Here is a 22,258-nt window from a genome sequence, read left to right as displayed (position 1 = left end):
TTTCAAAAATTAAAAATATTGGCTTCAAACTTATTTTATTTCTCAGAAAATATTGTTTTCGATAATCAGTAATTTTTATATAAAAATCCCACAGTCCTTTTTTTCATAAAAAGTGTTTTAAGGAAGACAAATCGACAGGCGGGATGGGAAGTTATCAGTGTGGGTCGCATCCCAGCCTCTTTTTTATTTTATTTTTAAGCACTGAAGGAATGTTTCAAAAACCGAAATTGTACTTATGAAACAGGATTATCATATTTACTTTTTAGAGAAAAAAATTATGATTTTGCAAAAAAAAATTGCATAAGTAGAATTTAAAACTTTATGAGGGTGAGGCTTAGAAGTTCGACTCAATTCATTCGAAATCTGGTATCTATAAAATGACATTATCTTAAGTAAAACGGTCCGATAAAGACTCTTGCCAAGAAAAAAGACACTAATAGAAAAACCACACCTTCTTTCTTAAACTTTTTAAAAGAATTCTTAAAGTATTGTTTTTTTTTTATTTTTAGTTTTCTATCAAAAAATAACAGGGGGCGCTTTGAAAGCGATAACTTGTATTCACTAACATTCTAAACGTTTTAGTAGAAATCATTTGCATTGGAATAAAATGATACTTTTTAATAATGGATTTTTGATTTAATGATTTTATAATAAGCTGTGTGAGTAATACTATACTACACGAAAAGTCTAATGTGCTATAAGTAATCATAGCTTTAAAAATATCTAAATCGTACGACCTCAATTCATCAAAGGTGATAGTTTATAAAATAAAAAAATAAGTATACGCCCAAGTGTACCATCTTTATTTTTAGAAAGATTATCTACATTTCTTTAAATTAAAATGACCATCATCAACTCTGTAATGTAATGGCATTGATCTTTTCTCTTTTGACACACCCACTATACACACAGATAGACACAGATAGGTCTTAAAAATTTGTGCTCCAAAAATTACGAGGAAGAGATTCTTAAATATTGTTTATTTATAACGAAACGAAGTTGAATATAAAGTTTAAAAAAATAGATCTTTTATGTTTCTGAAAAAATAATCAGTAAAGCTCTTTTATGAAAAAAAATCAGCATATTTATTTTAGTAAAAATAATTTACTAATACATTTTTTAATTTATCAAGACCAGTGTTTTTCTATGAAACTTCTAAAAATTCTTCTGGAAACTCTATCTTGCAAGGATCTCAAAAATTCTTCGAAAACTAATGAAGCTTTAATGGTTTCAACAAGATTGCAGCGTTTCAAAAAACTAACAAAAAACAACCTTAGTTCAGCATTAAAAACTAACATGTTTTAGAATTTATTTAATAGATTAAAATAAGTTTTTAAAAATAGTAATTTTCCTACTGTTAAAAAAATAGAAAAATCCATACAATTGATTTTACTTGATATCAAATTATTTTTTAATCAATGTTATTGAAATAATATTTTTGGTCTATATTTTAAACTATTTAAATTTTTTAATTAAATAAATAGACTTTGAAAAAAAATATTTTAACTTTAAATACTTCATATTTTAAATTAGATACACCTCTGGTTAAATGTTTAAGTGTTAATTCAAATGTTTTAACTTATATAGACTTCTTTTAAAACCATCGATTTTACTTACATTCAAATATTTATGTATTTTTTTCAAACAAATCACTGAATATTTTTAAGAACAATTTTTTCTTTCGTCGTCAACCTCAACAAAAAACAATCAACCGAAAAATAAAACCCAAAAAAGAAAAACTATCACAAAAATTTAAAATTCAAATAATTAAAAATTAAATAATTTTTAGTCAACTTAAACTCTTTTCTATTTCACCAATAACAACTTTTTTTACAATTATTTTCCACTTGTTAAACGATTTAAAAGACGGTGCTAGATAAACTGAACAAACTGTTTCAGATTGAAGTCCTTTTATACAAAAAACTAACTATCCAAAATGTAAGGATCTTTCAAAAGCAATGAATAAAAGAATGGCACTGCGCATAACATAAAATTTATCAAACACACAGTTGAATCCTTTACAGCAGGCAGGACACATGTTGCTGTAGTGTAATATTATTGCAACTGTTGCTCTTCGCAAGTTGTTGACTATTAAGGTATAGACTGTTGAATGTTAGAGTATATTTTTGAAAAGTAGATACTTGCAAAAATCAGATTGCATTGCCAAGGATTCGATGTTCCTGTATTTAATCGTTGATGTATCATTTTGAGTGAATTTATTGAATCAAAGGAAGGTATGACGCTGGCAATGATTCGTTTTAAAAGATTGGAGTACAAAAAAAGTGGAATTGGGATTATTTTTTGAAAATGATGTATTTTTTGCTCAAAAGGATGTAAGGCAGTAAGAAACAGAACATACTTTAAAGTAGGGTTATTTGTATGTTAGTTTTTCATACAAAATAATTAATTTTGTAATTCAAAATATTTAATCTTATATTATATTCGATTAATAAAAAAAGAGGCTGGGATGCGACCCACACTGATAACTTCCCATTCCGTCTGTCGATTTGTCTTGCTTAAAAGTTTGTCTATATGTACTCGTATCAATTTTTACCAAATTTGCGTACTATTTTTTGTAGATTTTATTTTTTATGAAAAAACGGACTGTTGGATTTTTATATAAAAATTACTGAATATCGAAAACAATATTTTTTGCGAAATAAAATAAGTAAGCCAATATTTTTAATTCTTGAGTCGAAAGTAAATTTTTACCAAGTTTTAATATTGTTTTTTTTTAGAGTTTTATTTTTAGTAAAAAACTGTCAATTCGATTTTTTTCAAAATTTTACTGAATGTTGATTTTGATATTTCTTATAAGTAAAATTTAGTTAGAAGCTATTATGAAAAGATATTTGAGCCGTAAATCAATTTTTACCAACTTTTGTTAATTTTTTTTCTTTAGGTTTTTATATTTTGTAAGAAAATTGTCAATTCGATTTTTCTCAAGATTTTTCAAAATGTTAAAAACAATATTTCTTATAAGTTTAAATAAGTTTGAAGACTAAATTTCAAGTTTTTGAAAAGATATTTGAATCGATATTCAATTTTTACCAACTTTGAGTAATGTTTTTTTTTTAATTTTTATTTTTTATAAAAAAAAACTGTCAATTCGATTTTTCTCAAAATTTTATCAGATGTCAAAAACATTATTCTTCGTTGCACAAGATTGTTTTGTAGATGAAATCATATTTTAGTCGTAAAATTTTTGAGTGACAAATTTTTTTTAGTTTTTTTGATTTATAAAAACAACTGTTAAATGGATTTTTTTCAAAAAATATACTTCTTTCATATCACGTTGGTTCATAAGATATTAAGGGTTAACCAAAACTTTAACCTTTTTTTAAACTGCTATAGTAAAAAAAAACCACCCACACAATTTTCTTCCATCTTTCTGCCTTATTATCTGTATAATAAAATTTATTTGAAATCGATATCTTTTCTGATTCTTGAGCTATGGACGACGAAAAAAAACGTCGCGAACGTACGGACATACGAACGTAGGGAGGTACGTACACAGGCACGAACAGACATGTTTCTAAAAATCTTTTATTTCGACTCTAGGGACCTTGAAACGTCGAGAAATGTCAAAATTTTCAAGTTCACAAATCGGACCCATTACAATAACTTCCTATGGGAAGTTAAAAATGTATTTGATTTTTCTTTTTCCAAAATCGTTCGAGCGGTTTTTCAACAAAATATAAAGGATCTTTTTCATAAAAATTTTGATTTCAGCCCGTTAAACCGTTTTATGAGAAAATCGAAACCAAAAATCCGGTTCAATATTTGTTTCTTGTAACCGAGTTTTTCTTATATATTCAGAACGAATATAAGAAACAGAAGTTTCTTGTATGAAAAGAAAAATAATAATTTTCACAGTCAAAAAATGTCACTGGATTAAATTTCAATTGCACTTTAAATAAAATTTGCATATTTTGCTTTGAATTTTCTTATTTAAAATTTATAAATTTCGTTATTTCTATTTTATTTAAAAAGTTTCTTAAATCCAAACGAATTTAAATGGGAAATGGACTGCTCGTGGGATTTAGGTCATAGTTTGTTTCAAATAAGTTTTAAATACAGTTGTGCTACTACAGGTTATATTCGAAAAATTAAAAGGTCACGTAAAAGGTAATAATCTTAAAAAAAAACTTCACTTAAAAATTTAAAAAATTTGCCCTATAGTACCTTTTTCAACTAAATATCAGCAGTCTACATAGAAACTTTTAGAAAGTAAAAAAGCTAAGATAACCCTTTAATAATAATTATTATTTTGTAGTTATAGTGTAGTATAGTATAATATAATGTTATATAATATAATATAATATAATATAATATAATATAATATAATATAATATAATATAATATAATATAATATAATATAATATAATATAATATAATATAATATAATATAATATAATATAATATAATATAATATAATATAATATAATATAATATAATATAATATAATATAATATAATATAATATAATATAATATAATATAATATAATATAATATAATATAATATAATATAATATAATATAATATAATATAATATAATATAATATAATATAATATAATATAATATAATATAATATAATATAATATAATATAATATAATATAATATATAATATAATATAATATAATATAATATAATATAATATAATATAATATAATATAATATAATATAATATAATATAATATAATATAATATAATATAATATAATATAATATAATATAATATAATATAATATAATATAATATAATATAATATAATATAATATAATATAATATAATATAATATAATATAATATAATATAATATAATATAATATAATATAATATAATATAATATAATATAATATAATATAATATAATATAATATAATATAATATAATATAATATAATATAATATAATATAATATAATATAATATAATATAATATAATATAATATAATATAATATAATATAATATAATATAATATAATATAATATAATATAATATAATATAATATAAATATAATATAATATAATATAATATAATATAATATAATATAATATAATATAATATAATATAATATAATATAATATAATATAATATAATATAATATAATATAATTAATATAATATAATATAATATAATATAATATAATATAATATAATATAATATAATATAATATAATATAATATAATATAATATAATATAATATAATATAATATAATATAATATAATATAATATAATATAATATAATATAATATAATATAATATAATATAATATAATATAATATAATATAATATAATATAATATAATATAATAATAATATAATATAATATAATATAATATAATATAATATAATATAATATAATATAATATAATATAATATAATATAATATAATATAATATAATATAATATAATATAATATAATATAATATAATATAATATAATATAATATAATATAATATAATATAATATAATATAATATAATATAATATAATATAATATAATATAATATAATATAATATAATATAATATAATATAATATAATATAATATAATATAATATAATATAATATAATATAATATAATATAATATAATATAATATAATATAATATAATATAATATAATATAATATAATATAATATAAATATAATATAATATAATATAATATAATATAATATAATATAATATAATATAATATAATATAATATAATATAATATAATATAATATAATATAATATAATATAATATAATATAATATAATATAATATAATATAATATAATATAATATAATATAATATAATATAATATAATATAATATAATATAATATAATATAATATAATATAATATAATATAATATAATATAATATAATATAATATAATATAATATAATATAATATAATATAATATAATATAATATAATATAATATAATATAATATAATATAATATATAATATTCCATGCATATATATTTGTTAACATTCCATATATTCCCGTTAATTTTTTAGTTTAACTTAGGTCTAAGGTGATTTTACCTAAGAACTAGGGTAATGCTCCCGCCAACAGTCTCTATATGTTAAACTTTACCTAGGCCTAAGTTAATTTTACCTAGGGCCTAACATGGTTTTGTTTTTAACACTCACTTACTGTGTAATTATACCTTAGTTCTAAGCTAATTTTTGTTAGATTGTTCCGTTATTTTGTGAAATTCCAATTTCATTTACGCTTGGGTTTGTTCAATTGGTTCGTAGATTTCATGGCGTGCAGCAGCATTTTGGAAGCTAAGAGTGAAACCCCACAAGTGATGACAAATATAACAAACAATAATTGTGAAAGGAATAAGATTAAATGTAAAATATTATAAGAACCTTTTAAATGAATAATACGTACAAATTGTAAAATTGTTAAGAAACTCAACGATTTCAGAGGATTATCTCAAGTTCAACCGTGGTTCAAATATTTGTATAACCGGCACTTAAAACACTACTATTAAAAACTTGTAAACTAAACCTTAAAATTGAAAAGGGTTAATTCTTCTCCGAATATCCTTATTTCGTGTTATTCGTTTAGGTCGTAGTTTTCATGCTGTGCGTCTGGATATTTGGTAATTTATTTGTTGTGATTAATACACCTTAACAATTATTTTTTAAATTTATTGAATTATTTTAATTGAAACCGGGTTCGAACTTTGTGAAAGGAAAAAACAAAATTCCCCCCAAAGGCAAACTTTACGACAGGTATAGGGGACAGCGGAGATCCCTATCTCAGCCTTATAAAAATACTGCCACTTCATCGAAAAAAAACTAAAACTTATAGACACTTCAAATGATGATTTCAATAAAGAATCTACATGGTCAAGCGATACAGATATGAAAAATATTTGTGAAGAACTCAAGCAAAACAGGAACTGGGACACAGTTCTAAGTCAATGGAAGGAAACAATATCTTACAGAAGGAGGTTTATCGAACAAAGCAATGATAATGACATCCGCGCAGTACTTCAGGAATGGCCCCTGTACAAGTATTCGCGTGCGCCAGAACTGGTAAATTGCTATGAATAATAAATTATTTTTATTAAAAATAATATTAAAATAAAAATCATAATAAATAAATCAACACGTTCCTAAGGTAAAGAACTAGGTAAAATTACCTTAGGTACTAAGGCCTTAGTATGGGCAAAAAAATAAGGTAAATCAAACTAGGAAATAGGCTAATTCAGGCGCAAAACTAGGTAAAAATATAATTTGTTTATCTTAGATCCTAAGCTAAATCAACTTAGAAAGTACGTTGAATTGCCTTAATATAGGCTAAAAAATATTTCCCAGGGGAAATTAGCAAATTTAAACTTTAGCCTATTTATTTAGGCTGAATTAGGTTAGAACTAAGCAAGCTCAATATTGCCTTAGGCCTAACCTACGTTAGCACGTGATTTAGGCTAATTTTACACAGGTTTTTCTCTGGGTGTACGTTCGCGACGTTTTTTTCGTTGTCAAGAACCTGGAGAGATATCGACTTAAAATAAATTTGTTTATACATCAGAAAGATGCAGAAAAGGGCTCTCAAGAAAATCGCGTGGGCGGTTTTTTTTACCATAGAAGTTTAAAAAAAGAAGAAAATTTTGGTTAACCCTAAATATCTTACGAACGAAAACCGCTAGAGATTTGAATTAAATTTTATATAATATATTGTTACGTGGTACCACACAAATATTTGCAATCAACGTTTTTTTTATAAATTAAAACAACTGAAAAAAAAATTGTCACCTCGAAAATTTTGAGAATACAAAATGATTCATCTGCAAAACAATTTTGTACAACGAAAACATTTATAGTCCAGTCAAATTAGACGAAAAAAGGGGTTCAGCTCGGAAAAATTCCCACCTAGCTGAATTTTGGTACACATCTTCTTTATGTTGTTGTTAACAATGTGTAAAAAGTCGACCTCGATATCATGTACGCGTCAAAGGTTATTCGAGGTCAAAGGTCACGGAATTACCCTTTTTTTTAATATCTCGTTTTTTATTGGTCGTACAAAAAAAAGTTGTGGACACAAATTGTAGAGGAGGTAATTATCTACAAAAATGGTCTTATGACATTTTCACGTCAAGTTGATAGTTTTTCCGTTATAAGGCCAACAAAGTGTGCACTTTTAATGAAATTTGAATTTTTCGCTAAAAACAAGTAGCCTTTGCGTTAATTTCTCGCTCCATACTGTTTGTACAATAAAAAGCCTCAAACAAAAATTATAGAGGACAAAATTATCTACAAAATGGTATACATATACAACATATATCCAATCGCACTTGCGCTATACATATTTTAATGTTTACCGTACAAAATTACAATAATATATAATATATCATATTATTATAACGATGTGGTACCCGTGGCATGATGGTTAGTGCGTTGGACTGTCATGCTAGAGGTCTTGGGTTCGATCCCTGCCTATGCCATCTAAAGTCTTTTCACGGGTACTGCCTCTTGCGAGGAATTGACAAATTCTCCAAGAGTAACTATTGTCATGAAAAAGTGCTTTCTCAAAATTAGCCGTTCGGAGTCGGCATATAAACTGTAGGTCCCCTCCATTCCTGACAACATTACTCGCACACAGGAATGGTTGAGAGCTGTAAGTCACTAGGCCTTGGTTCTCAACGGACTGTCGCGCCACCCAATTTAATTTTAAATTATTATAACGATAATAAGAATGCATTCGTTTCCACACCACCATTGAGGTAGAAGCATGGTGCGTTTTTTTTCATGGTTTCCCCGGTAGGCCTAGTTCATGTAGTCAACAATAATTGTTAAATAGTTATTATAGGTATCATAGTTATCGTCAAAACAAAGTAATAAATATTACATTTAAATTATTATTAATCATCAACATCGCTCTCGTCTTCATGCATTTCTTCTTCTTCGTCATTTTGATCTTCTTAATTTTTTTCAAAATTATATGTATTGTCTTCTTCCGTTAAATCCGCTGACAAAACGTCAAGTGTGTCTATATTTTTATCTAAAGCATTATCGGAACTTGAATTGAAACATGACAGTCCACGACAATGTCCACAAATAATCGAACATTTGATACCAATTTTTTTGCAACTGCAGTTAGTACCACAACCTTTTATACAGTTACAAAAAATTATATTCACCAATTCATCAGGTGCGGGTGGTAGCAATGTCATTATAGGTTCCAAAACATTGTTATTCATTATCCACCCGCAGTTTTCTGGGTTTAATTTGTTACCCAACCAAGTTTGTATCTGGTAATAAACTCGAAGCAGATGCTGTTGGGTGGCGCTATTTGTTGGTGGTAGAGATGATAATTTCACAGGCTTATTATTTCTAATTAGTTTAGCAAATGTTATATATCTGTAATTATCGATGGAGACCACTTGTTTTTGGGCACCATACATTGCTAAAATAAATTTAATTCCATGTTTGAAAATGTCTTGAACGGAGCAATTTTGTTTTTTGAACACTGCTGCTGCACTTTGAAGGTCTGGACGATTTTCTAATAGTTTTAAAACTTTTACCTTTCCTTTATTAAAAAATGTAGATGTCGTATCACATCCTGTGACAGCGTGCAAAAATAAAATATGTTCTCTACCAAAATTGTAGTGATCCATGCTATTAGTAGATGAGTATATTTTTGTGTCAACTTTTCCTTTACCGGGTTTTAAAAAAAAAATTTGTTTTTGCGACGGAGTGCGTGCTATTAGTATAACTAAGAGATCTACGTCCTCTCCAACAATAACAGTTTTACGAGTGTATGCTTCTTCAATTGCTGTTTCTATAATAAGTACGTCAGCATCGCCTTGAGCTTGTTTTGAAACTATATTCACATTTTCTAATTTTTGCATCAATGTAGAAATAAATCTATTTTTATTCGATCGATTTGAAAGAAACTTTTCTTGACTTATAGGCACTTTCATTGTTTCATTAAAAAAAAACTTCAAAAGACCCACTAAATGCCTCAGACCGTCGAAACTGTTCCATCGCCTTTATATTTTTACTATTATCGTTATATCCATCGAATACAACAATTACATTGGATCCAAAATGTTTTTTTAAATATGCAATATATTTATTAAATATACATTGAAAAGTATCATCTTGATGCCATATAACACGATGCAAAAGAAATCCACCGTCGATGATATAGGTAGCGTTTGAAGTATCCATTTCGTAAAGACTTGGTTTAAAACATTTGAATAATGTGGATTTATTCGTTTTTCGCATACCTACATCGTCAAATATAGCCAAAGGGTATGGAGATAATTCATATTTTAAATATTCATTTAGATTATCTTGAAATCTTGTATTTAAACTAATTCTTTGAAATAGTAGTAGAGGATCAATAGGAACTGAATGATCATGCACTTTAATAGAGCTTCATGGCCATGAAACTTCATGTTGTCGTGAATTGAGTTCAAGGTTGTGTAAATTGTATTTAAATTACTTGCTGGATGATGAATAAATGGCAAAACCAGAATACGAGATGTTGAAAATGTATTATTTTTTTTTGTGAGATACTCTATAAATCCGTTCCACCCTGGTACATCCGAGATAGTTTTCCATTTTCCGTACATCCACAAGAAATCGATTTTATTTATAAAAGATTTCATTAAAACGTTGTCACATATATTTTCTACATCAATTTTGCTCAATCTAGAAACACCAAAATTGTCATACATTTTTAAAGGCACGTGAGCGATAGCAGCAATGTCTTTTGCAGCTGGGATTATTTTTAATCTTGGTATCTCTTCGTCGACTATAACTGCACTTTTTGGAGTAACTATTTGAATAACTCCCATAATGTGCACTGTATTATGTCCATCAATCGTATAAATATTAATATCTGCGTTGTCTGCAGAATATTGCATAAATGCGCCTGCCGCTGGCGATAGAATTTTGGGTTGAGGATGATTAACAACAGCGCTTTCGTACAATAGAACTTCATGGTATGTGTTTGAAAATCCTAGATTTGATAACATATCTAATAGACGTTTAGATCCATATCTTCTATGAAGAAATACAGATATACCGAGTAATAATCGGGACAAAAAAGATCGCGGACGAGTGCACTTCATTATTGCATGACTTATTGCGGTACATTTATTTTCCAATTCATTAATATTACCTTTTTTATTTTTTATAATTATTTGTTTTAAAAAAAATAATAGACTTTCTGGTATATTTTTATTAATATCATCGAACATTTTATTTACCGGAGGATATGTATCGGTATTAATCAAGACAGAACGAAGGTCCTCTCTGATAATTGCTGCTGCTGCTTCTACAATACGTAGACGTTCTTCCGAAACATTAGATTTTTTATTTTCATACCACGATTGACACAAAATTCTTTTTTGCGTACCAATAAAACAAATAATTGTTAATTAAGCATGTTTTGTAGTTATTATAATATCATTTCCATAACGAGCAGTTAATTTATAAATTATAGTTTTTGCATCTGGAATGAAATCACTAGTTATTGCTTCTATTAACTCTGTTAAAGTGAATTGACAATCATCGTTCTTTTCTATGTAATAAAATATTTCTTCCATCGCTAGCCTGATATTTTCGTCATGTAGACGACCTACTGATCCACCACTTTTGTATTTATTAAAAGATATCAAACAGTTATCATGGTATTTCGCCTCGGCAGCTACTAAATCATATTCAAAAATAACTCTATCCCTTACAATTTTACCTAGTCTATCACCACGGGACTTGGCTGTTTTAATAATATTACCTTTAAATGAAAGTGTGCTGACCTGTTTAATTTTCCTACGATATTCTTGACGTTTTCTTTTCTCAACATCCTCGTTGGCTTCTTCACCACAAACAAGGCATAGCGTTTGAAAATCAAATTTTCTTGATCGTTTTTTATGCGGTGAAGGGTTTGATGGACCTGCAGCGTTTTCTTCACATTCTCTTTTAAATGAGGCAATTCTTTTTTTGTGTGTATACTCTTTACGACACCGATGTTAAATTATTTAAAAACTCAAGATGTCCATCGTCTCTATCATTACTAGCGTTTTTTTAATGTTTGTAATCCACGCTCGACATTTACAGTTTCACCGACCGATAGCGAGTTTTCACATATAAAACAATTACCCGCCATTTAGTTGGTTATGTAATATAAACAGTACTTGTAAAACAATTCAGAACTCACAAAAAACACGATAAACACGTGACACCGTTCGTACGTTCGTACTAAATACTCATCTACAATTTTTGTTCGAGACTTTTATTGGAGCGAGAAATTAACGCAAAGGCTACTTGTTTTTAGCGAAAAATTCAAATTTCATTAAAAGTGTACACTTTGTTGGCCTTATAACGGAAAAACTATCAACTTGACGTGAAAATGTCATAAGACCATTTTTGTAGATAATTACCTCCTCTACAATTTGTGTCCACAACTTTTTTTTGTACGACCAATAAAAAACGAGATATTAAAAAAAAGGGTAATTCCGTGACCTTTGACCTCGAATAACCTTTGACGCGTACATGATATCGAGGTCGACTTTTTACACATTGTTAACAACAACATAAAGAAGATGTGTACCAAAATTCAGCTAGGTGGGAATTTTTCCGAGCTGAAAACCTAATTTGACTGGACTACTAGTAAAGTTTTGAGAAAAACAAAATTGACATTTTTTTTATAAAAAATAAAAGAACATTACTCACAGTTGGTAAAAATTGAATTTCGACTCAAATACCTTTTCAAAAATTTGAGATTATGGCTTTAAACTAATTTTATCTTATAAGAAATATTGTTTTTAAAATTCCTAAATTTTTTTTCAGAAAATCGAATTGACAGTTTTTGTACAAAATATAATAACCTAACAAAAAAACAATACTAAAACTTGGTAAAAATTTGCTTTCAACTTAAATAGTTTTTCAAAAATTAAAAATATTGTGTTCAAACTTTCAGTAATTTTTTTTTATAAAAATCCAACAGTCCGTTTTTTCATAAAAAATAAAAGTAGTTTGCAAATTTGGTAAAAATTGATGTTCGGTTCTTGATATCTCTCAAATTAATTTCATTCATCCAATTTGTAAAAATTTAAGAAATGATTCTTAAATTGGTAAAAAATTGTTTTCGACTAAAAATCTATTTAACAGAACTAAATGTTCAAACTAAACTCTTTCTTTTTATGAAAAATATTGTTGGTAATTTCAATTTTTAAGAATAATTCAACTAACTTTGTATCCCAACACGAAAATCTACAAACTTTTAAGCAAGGCAAATCAACAGACGGGATGGGAAGTTATCAGTGTGGGTCGCATTCCAGCCTTCTTTTTATTATTAATCGCGTGTCGTTGCACAACTGTGGTGAGTTCAAATTAAGAAGCAAAATTACCGGAGGTTCAACCTTCAGTTGTAAATTATGCGGTAGCATGCTTGGTAAATACAATGAGTTTAAAAACTCAGTTGGATAATTTACAGCTCCGGTAGCGTCACAAACTGTATCAATAGATTTGTATGACACCAAGTCCCCAGGTAATAATGTTGTCTTGAGATTTAATTCGTTGAAAATTGCTGCTTCTGCCAGCCACCCATGATTTGTATGTTGTCTGTGTATACATCGGGAAGAATCTGGTCAATTAGAGCATCTTGTGAATCAATATTCGTGCAGAAATCTACCGGTAATTTTATGCATCCAGTTTCATCTTTGTTATGAGAATGTTTCAGCGGAAGGATCTTGAAACATTCAAACACACATATTTTCACTTTCAGTTGTGCTTTTTTAAAAATAACGCATACCGCGTCTGGGTTATTTTGAATATTTAGTGGCAGTTGAGATTCTGAATGAGCTGTTCTGCCTCCGTTCAACAAATTTGTGGCAAAGCCAGAACATGCAATAGCAATTTCGATACTATTATGTATTTAATAATATTTAAGCAAGAAATCGAGAAATAAGGAATGTTTTGCGAGTTTCACCTGCTGTATCCGAAAAAAAGAATCTACCTTGTCCTGATGTAGTTATAAATGGTTCGTTGTTCTTCATTCATTGATGGGATATTGTAAACAACAATCGCTGCCATTTCTACAGTACCAGCGTTTTGTTGGAAAATCTATCCATAGTATAGTAGGATTTTACACGAATAACAAAAACAATATACATAATATGAATAACACCGATAAAAGTTAGAGTAGAATCTTACTATGGATGGGTTTTTGACATTTATGCGAGTCTCGAATAGATCTTATGTGATTTCGTTCTCATATGTTGGTACGATTGATATTGCATTTGTATCTCGATGGCTGTGTTCGTTGAGTAGTTGTGCATTTATGTATGTGTTTTCCATAGGGGGGGGAAATCAATCTGTAAATGTTGATATTTATTAGTTTTGTTTATGAAAAATGGACTAATTGGGCTTATTTTGCAAGAGAAAACAATAGAAAAGATAATTAAGTTCTTCTATGTTTCCAACAAAGGTTTATCTCAGTTTATTCTTGTTAAACAATAAAGAGCTGAATAGTTCAGCATCATATACAAATATGCTACCTACTCTGTGTGCAATGTTTTTCTCTTTAATTTGATTAAAACAGAACTATATTTTTTGCACACAAATATGCAAACAAACAGACCATAATGCATTATCTGTAAAACCAACTCCTCCACACAGGTTTTTCTCCACAAATTTTGACTCGAGTCCGATCTCCGACCGGAGTCGAGGCGAATCAAGCTTATTTTAACTTGTTTCAGGTGTATAAAGAATTGAGGCGAGCTTCAAGCTTGTTTCAACACCACATGTTAATGTAGCAGTCTACGAACAAACCCCGTCCTTAAAGCAATTGTTAAATTATTTTTTTTATAGAATCTCAATATTCAGTGTTTCTTAACATTTTTTCTTGAAAATTGTCAATTTTATTAGTTTGGGTTCGTTTTTTTGCTAAGTTAATTTTATCTTTTGATTTTCACAAGACTTTTGTCTATTTGTGTGTTTGTTTATTATTATTCTGACAGATCTTGTTTTAGTTGTACCAATTATTAAATACAAAAATCTGGCTACTGCGGATCGTTTTGTTGATAATTTCTCACTGTACAATATATGGAATACCAAAAAAAACGCACTTAGTATTTGTTTTTAGGCTTTCAGATGCATTTCGATTTGGCGAATGCATACCGAAATGACTGATTGGTAAGTTGGCAATGATAAAGCAAAGATCCCAAATAGTAATTAATGCTTCCTTGTACATAGCGTCACTGAATACTACGTAAGATCGTTGCACCATGTACGATGTTGATGGAATTAAACTATAGCACTTAGGAATATTAAAAACAGATTAAAAACTATTCTCAAACCAACAACACTACCAAATGTATTTGCAAAATTTCATTGAAATTGGTTAAGCTGTTTCGAAGGAGTACGGTAACTAACACTGTGACAGGAGAATTTTATATATTTGATGTAGAGAAATAAACAATTATGTGCATATAGAATACTATCACTATAATTTATATTTAAAAATTCTTTGCCAATAACTTCACAGTAACGAAAATATTAAATAAATTTTAACTGAACTGTTTGATTAAACTTTAACTTGTTGAATTTCCACGTGCACTAAAAATTGTAGCTTAAAAGCGAAAAGTAGACCTTTTCTTTATACACCCCTCAATTTTGTATCGTTTATGAAGAGAAGCTTTAATATTTTTTAAAATTACATAAACATGCACTGATTTGATGAAAAGATATATTTTTTTAATAATAGACACTCGGGCGTATGTGGAATATTTTTGTTTTTCAATATATTCTTTGTTTTAAATCAGTGGGGTGTAGTAAATATGCTGATTAATTATTTTTGATAAATTGCTGATTGTTAAACGTTGATTTAAAAATTATTATAATTTATTAACAAGTAATTTAAACTTCAAGGTAAAATACCTAAAAAAATAGAGAGAGCTTAGCTGCGAGAACTATTGGCTCATCGATTTCCAAATTGAAACAATTGAAGTGCATAATTTTCCTCTTTATTAGATATGAAGACAGCAAGTTGTTAAAAAGACGACCATTATAAATAAAATATTTATCTAGTTAATTTTTCTTATAAACATGTGGTAAGAATTTATAGCAGACATTATTCATGCTTTCATTGTTATTAACTTCCCATAGGAAGTTATTGTAATAGGTACGATTTGTCAAATTGAAAATTTTGACATTTTTCGACGTTTCAAGGTCCTTAGTGTCGAAATAAAAGATTTGGTGCGTGTGTACGTACGTTTGTACTTCCGTACGTTCGCGACTTTTTTTTCGTCCTCCATAGCTCAAGAACCAGAAGAGATATCGATTTCAAATAAATTTTGATAGACAGATAATAAGGCAGAAAGATGCAGAAAGGGCTCTGAAGAAAATTGCGTGGGTGGTTTTTTTTACCATAGCAGCTTGAAAAAAGGTGAAAATTTTGGTTAACCCTAAATATCTTACGAACCAAAAACGCTAGAGACTTGAATTAAATTTTATATAATATATTGTAACGTGATACCAAACAGGTATATTTAAAATAAAATCAATACAACGGTTTTTTTTATAAATCAATAAAACTGAAAAAAAATTTGTCACCTCCAAAATTTTACGACTGAAATATGATTTCATCTCGAAAACAATTTTGTGCAATGAAGAATAATGTTTTTGACATCTGATATAATTTTGAGAAAAATGTAATTGACAGTTTTTTTATAAAAAATAAAAATCTAAAAAAAAACATTACTCAAAGTTCGTAAAAATTAAATATCGATTCAAATATCTTTTCCAAAAGTTGAAAGTTAGGCTTCAAACTTATTTTATCTTATAAGAAATATTGTTTTCAAAATTTTGAAAAATGTTGAGAAAAATCGAATAGACAGTTTTTTTACAAAAAATAAAAACCTAAAAAAAAATTTGTAAAAGTTGGTAAAAATTGATTTTCGACTCAAATATTTTTTCAAAACTTTGAGATATTGGCTTTAATTTACGTTTATCTTTGAAAAAATATTGTTTTCAACATTCAACATTGAAGTTTGAAAAAAATCGAATTGACAGTTTTTTTACAAAAACTTACAAACCGAAAAAAAAATTAACAAAAGTTGGTAAAAAATGATTTTCGACTCAAATATCTTTTGAAAACTTTGAGATAATAGCTTTTAACTAATTTTTTCTTATAAAAAATATTGTTTTTAACATAAGGACAAATTTTGAGAAAAATCGAATTGACAGTTTTTTTACAAAAAAATAAAAACCTAAAAGAAAAATTAATAAAAGTTGGTAAAAATTCATTTTCGACTCAAATATCTCTTCAAAAAATTTAAATATTGGCATCAAACTTATTTTATTTCACAGAAAATATTGTTTTCAATATTCAGTAATTTTTATATAAAAATCCAACAGTCCGTTTTTCATAAAAAATAAAATCTACAAAAAATAGTACGCAAATTTGGTAAAAAATTGATACGAGTACATATAGACAAACTTTTAAGCAAGACAAGTGTACAGACGGGATGGGAAGTTATCAGCGTGGGTCGAATCCCAGCCTCTTTTTTAATTACTAATCGCGTGCCGTTGCACAACCGGAGCAAAATTACCAGAGATCCAACCTTGACCTCTTTCACACGAGACGGTTTCGTCCGTACAGTTAAGATCCGTACGAAAATAAAAATACTGTCTAAGTCTTATTCTAAACCGTGTAGTGCAGCCTATCATCCTTATAGTTTGAGGTAGCTAATTCGACAACCGAACTGCGTGAACGAAAAATTGACGGTTTGAAACAAGATATTAGTAGTGTATTGGTATCAGATCGCTGCTTCGATTAGAGCGTGGATTCTGTTGTAAAGGTACGGGGGTTGTCGTGTCTGCATGATATTGTGGAGCATTATTAAGGTCCTAAACGAGAAAAGATGATCAAGAGAAAAACCATGTATTGATTTTGCATATGAGGTTATATGAACATATTTCCGTAACCCAAAAATATATCTTGTCATACTATTATAGACAACATTAAGTTTCCTTTTGTGCTTGGAATTGCAATTACTAAATAGTTCACACCCAAATAATAAAAGCGGAATAAGCAGTGACTTAGCAAGTATCATTCTTGTTTTTATTGGAGTGATTCTTTGGGTGGCCCATAACATACGTAAGCCTCCGTAAACTTTACCTATGATAAGTTGTATATGATTTGTCCAAGTGAAAGTCGTATTGAATACTACTCCAAGATTCTTGGCTGAGTCAACAAACTGAATAGGGTTATCATTGAGTAATATTGGAGAAAAGCAAGAGGTGTCTGTAGGGTCTTTTGAAATGACTAAGCATTTTGACTTAGTAGGATTTAAACAAAGTCCGTTTGATCGCGACCAGAGCAATAACTTATTAAGATCTTCATTTATCTCCCAAATACTATTTTCAACCAACCCCAGTGGACAACTGTACCTAAGCTGTACATCATCGGCATACATATGTATGGATGAGTAAAAGCTTAGAGACGGGAGCTCATTAACATACATGGTAAAAAGTAATGGACCCAAAATAGACCCTTGGGGAACACCTCGTGTTAACGGAAGAAAATTTGAAGTTGGGTTCTTAGCAACTACTGCTTGGTGTCTAGAACTAAGATATGAGAATATGAGTCTCACTGATGATGACATAAATTGAAACTCATCCCTTAATTTGATGCATAAATTACGGTGGTTAACAGTGTCAAAGGCTTTGGAAAAATCCAAAAGAGTAATAATATTGGCCGATACTCATTTCGGGTTTTTGGAACAGGAACAATTTTAACACATTTCCAGACAGTAGGAAAAACCCCAGTCATGATAATAGTGTTGAAAAGATGTGTTATGTATCTCAATGTAATCGGTAGAGTTGCCTTCACAAACAATGGATGGATTGCTATTGAGTTTGATTTAATAGATAAACAGGTTTTAAGAACGACTTCATCATCAATTGCAGAGAAGCTTAAGCCCAGAGCAGCAGTAGAGCAGATGTCGGTTTCTAAATGTTCAGAAAAGTCTGCGCTATCATTAAACTCAAATGATGATAGGGATGTGAAATTGGTATTCAACTCATCACAATCAATGATAGTAGAAACATTGTTAATGTGCTTACCAACACCAATTTCTTTTAAATTTTTCCAAAGTCTATGACCGGCTTATGAAGGGTTGAGTCGAGGAGCATAGAAACGTCTCTTAGCTTCCCTAATCTCAAGAACAACTTTATTTCTTAAGTCAGTGTAGACCTTATGAAGTTCGTCGAGTCTGAAACGTTTCCAAACTTTGTAAGCTAGATTGCGCTTATTTATTAAAACTTTAATTTTGTTGTTAAACCAAGAAAGGTCATTGCATTTAAAGCTTTTTGTTTTGAAGGGAACATGAATATTGCAAAGAGAGCTAAGGTTTCCTTCAATAATAGAAGCTTGGTCGTCGACTCCATAAAGAAAACTCGAGATCATTCAAACGATCTTAAGTCATTTTCTTACTTACTTACTTAAGGTGGCGCTACAGTCCTGTGTGACCTAGGGCCTCACCCAACAAACTTCTCCATCTAGCTCGGTCCCTAGCTAGATGTCTCCAGTTTCGCGCTCCAAGTTGGGTGAGGTCACCTTCCACTTGTGCGCGCCACCTGATCCGCGGTCTTCCTCTACTGCGCTGTCCTGTGGGTGCGGATTCGAAGACTTTCCGGGACGGAGCATTGGTTTCCATGCGCTCTACGTGACCCAGCCACCTTAGTCGTTGGACTTTTACTCTTCTTGGTAAGTCTACGTCGCTGTAAAGCCCGTACAGTTCGTCGTTCCATCTTCTCCTCCACTCCCCTTCGATGCATACGGGACCGTAGATCACACGAAGAACTTTTCTCTCGAAGCGACCCAAGGTGCTTTCATCCGCTTTTGTCATAGTCCATGCTTCTGCACCGTATAGCAGGACGGGGATGATAAGGGTCTTATATAGCAACACTTTGGTCCCTCGAGAGAGGACATTACCACTCAATTGCTTTCTTAGTCCAAAGAAACAGCGGTTAGCAAGAGTTATTCTGCGTTTGATCTCAGCGCTGGTGTTGTTTTCTGCGTTTACAGCGGAGCCTAGGTAGGCGAAGTCCTTGACTACCTCAAAGTTACGTTGTATGTCCTTTCTAGACGACAGCATGTACTTTGTTTTGCCCTCATTAACCGTTAAACCCATTTTTGCCGCCTCTGCCTCAATACTCACAAAAGCCCCATTGACATCACGCTGAGTTCTTCCGATTATGTCAATGTCATGAGCATAAGCCAGTAATTGGACAGACTTTTGAAAGATAGTGCCTCTAGTGTTGACGTGTGAGCTCTGCACTATTCTTTCAAGCACGATGTTAAAAAAATCGCATGACAGCGCATGACCTTGTCTAAAACCTTTTTTGACATCAAAAGGTTCTGTTAAGTTGTTTCCAACCTTTATGGAGCAGCGTGAATTCTCCATAGTCATCCTGCACAAACGGACGAGTTTGGCAGGGATGCCAAAACTAGACATGGCTCTATACAGCTCGTCCCTGTAGATGCTGTCATATGCGGCCTTGAAATCGATGAAAAGATGGTGGGTGTCGATTTGGTGCTCTTGAGTTTTTTCCAGGATCTGCCGTAATGTGAATATTTGATCAACTGTGGACTTTCCTGGTCTAAAACCACACTGATAAGGACCTATCAGGTTGTTGACGATGGGCTTTAGACGTTCACATATTACGGCAGAGAAGATTTTATAGGCGATGTTAAGTAGACTTATTCCTCTATAGTTGGTGCAGTTTAGAGGGTCCCCTTTTTTCAGGATCGGGCAAACAATTCTGAGGTTCCATTCATCGGGCATGTTTTCTTCCCACCATATTTTACATATAAGTTGGTGCATGCTCCTAACCAACTTATATCCAGCTGCTTTAAAGAGCTCGGCATTCAAGCCATCTGCTCCAGCGGCTTTATTAGACTTCAACTTAGATATGGCAATCTTTACTTCGTCTAAGTCGGGAGGACGGGATTGTTGGCTTTCGTCGTCTATATTGAATGGATCATCCTGCCTGACAGCGGAATTCAGTTCTTCGTCACCGTTATACAGTCTGCAGAAGTGGTCCTTCCATATCCTTAGCATTGACTGCGGTTCCACTATGATGTTTCCACTTTCGTCTTTGCAGCCTTCGGTTCTAGGTTTATGTACCTGTGAATTTCGTTTCACCTGTTCATAAAACTTTCGAACCTCATTGCTGCTTTTTAACTTCTCAACATCTTCGACCGCACGCTTCTCATGCCCTCTCTTTTTCCTTCTGAGAAGTCGGCGTTCCTCTTGCCTCTTCTGCTCATTGAGCTCACGAGCAGCTCTCGTCCTTTTATGCAGCGCCGCTTTGCGTGCCTGTTGTTTGGCTGCATTTGCCTGCCGACATTCCTCATCAAACCAGGGGTTCCTTGTTGGTGGCTGTTTGAAACCCAGCACATCAGAGGCGGCTTCTCTGATTGCATCTTGGCAATGTTGCCACTAGTTTTCGATACATTGTGTTGGCGGCAGAGAACTTCGAGAGAGGTTACTTGTCACTCGGTCGGAAAAGGATTTGGCGATCTCTGGCGATTGTAGCCGTTCGACGTTGTATCTTCTCCCAGCACCTCCCTGTTTTGCCTTGGGTCTGGAAATCCGAAGTGCTACCCTGGCTACAACGAGGTAGTGGTCCGAGTCGATGTTAGCTCCTCGGAAAGTTCGTACATCCATAATGCTGGAAGCGTGTCTGGCGTCGATCGCAATATGGTCAATCTGGTTGACGGTAGATTGATCTGGAGAAGTCCAAGTTCCTTTGTGGATGTTGAGGTGTGGAAAACGCGTACTGGCTACCATGACGTTTCGCCCCGCAGCGAAATCTATGAACCTGAATCCATAGTCGGAAGTGTTGTCGTGCAAGCTGTTTTTCCCGATTATTCCACCAAAGATGTCTTCCCTTCCTAGCTTGGCATTAAAATCGCCCAGCACTATTTTAATATCGTAGCTAGGGCACTGCTCTTATGTTTTGTCTAAGAGCTCGAAGAACATATCTTTGGTGTTGTCCTCTTTCTCTTCTGTGGGGGCGTGCGCGCATATCAGGCTAATGTTGCCGAATTTAGCCTTGATGCGTATGGTCATGAGGCGCTCATTGATGCACCTATAGCTCAAGACTTCTTGCCTAAGTCTGGCTCCAATGACGAATCCGCATCCAAATAAGCGCTGTTGGTTTTCGTGGTAGCAGTCACCATAGTAAATATCGCAGTTTTTCATCCTCGTTTTGCCCGGCCCATCCCAT

General features: G+C 30.2%; 1 protein-coding gene across 4 annotated transcripts in view; it reads right to left on the bottom strand.

Annotated features, from left to right (window-relative positions):
• Window positions 1–22,258, bottom strand: part of LOC129939414 (sodium-dependent serotonin transporter) — a 92,918-nt gene that overhangs the window by 58,060 nt on the left and 12,600 nt on the right. Inside the window, exon 1 of one of the 4 annotated variants that reach the window (XM_056047412.1) lies at window positions 15,331–15,558. The exons of the other annotated variants lie outside the window; for them this stretch is intronic. The gene's annotated coding sequence lies outside the window, so the exon portion shown is untranslated. Of the gene's footprint in view, window positions 1–15,330; window positions 15,559–22,258 lie in introns of those variants that run through there. 4 annotated transcript variants of the gene reach the window in all.

The sequence above is a fragment of the Eupeodes corollae genome, chromosome 1 (assembly GCF_945859685.1).
Source record: "Eupeodes corollae chromosome 1, idEupCoro1.1, whole genome shotgun sequence".
Lineage (NCBI taxonomy): Eukaryota > Metazoa > Arthropoda > Insecta > Diptera > Syrphidae > Eupeodes > Eupeodes corollae.
Note: the sequence above shows the minus strand (reverse complement) of the source record. Positions and strands in the feature narration are given on the sequence as shown.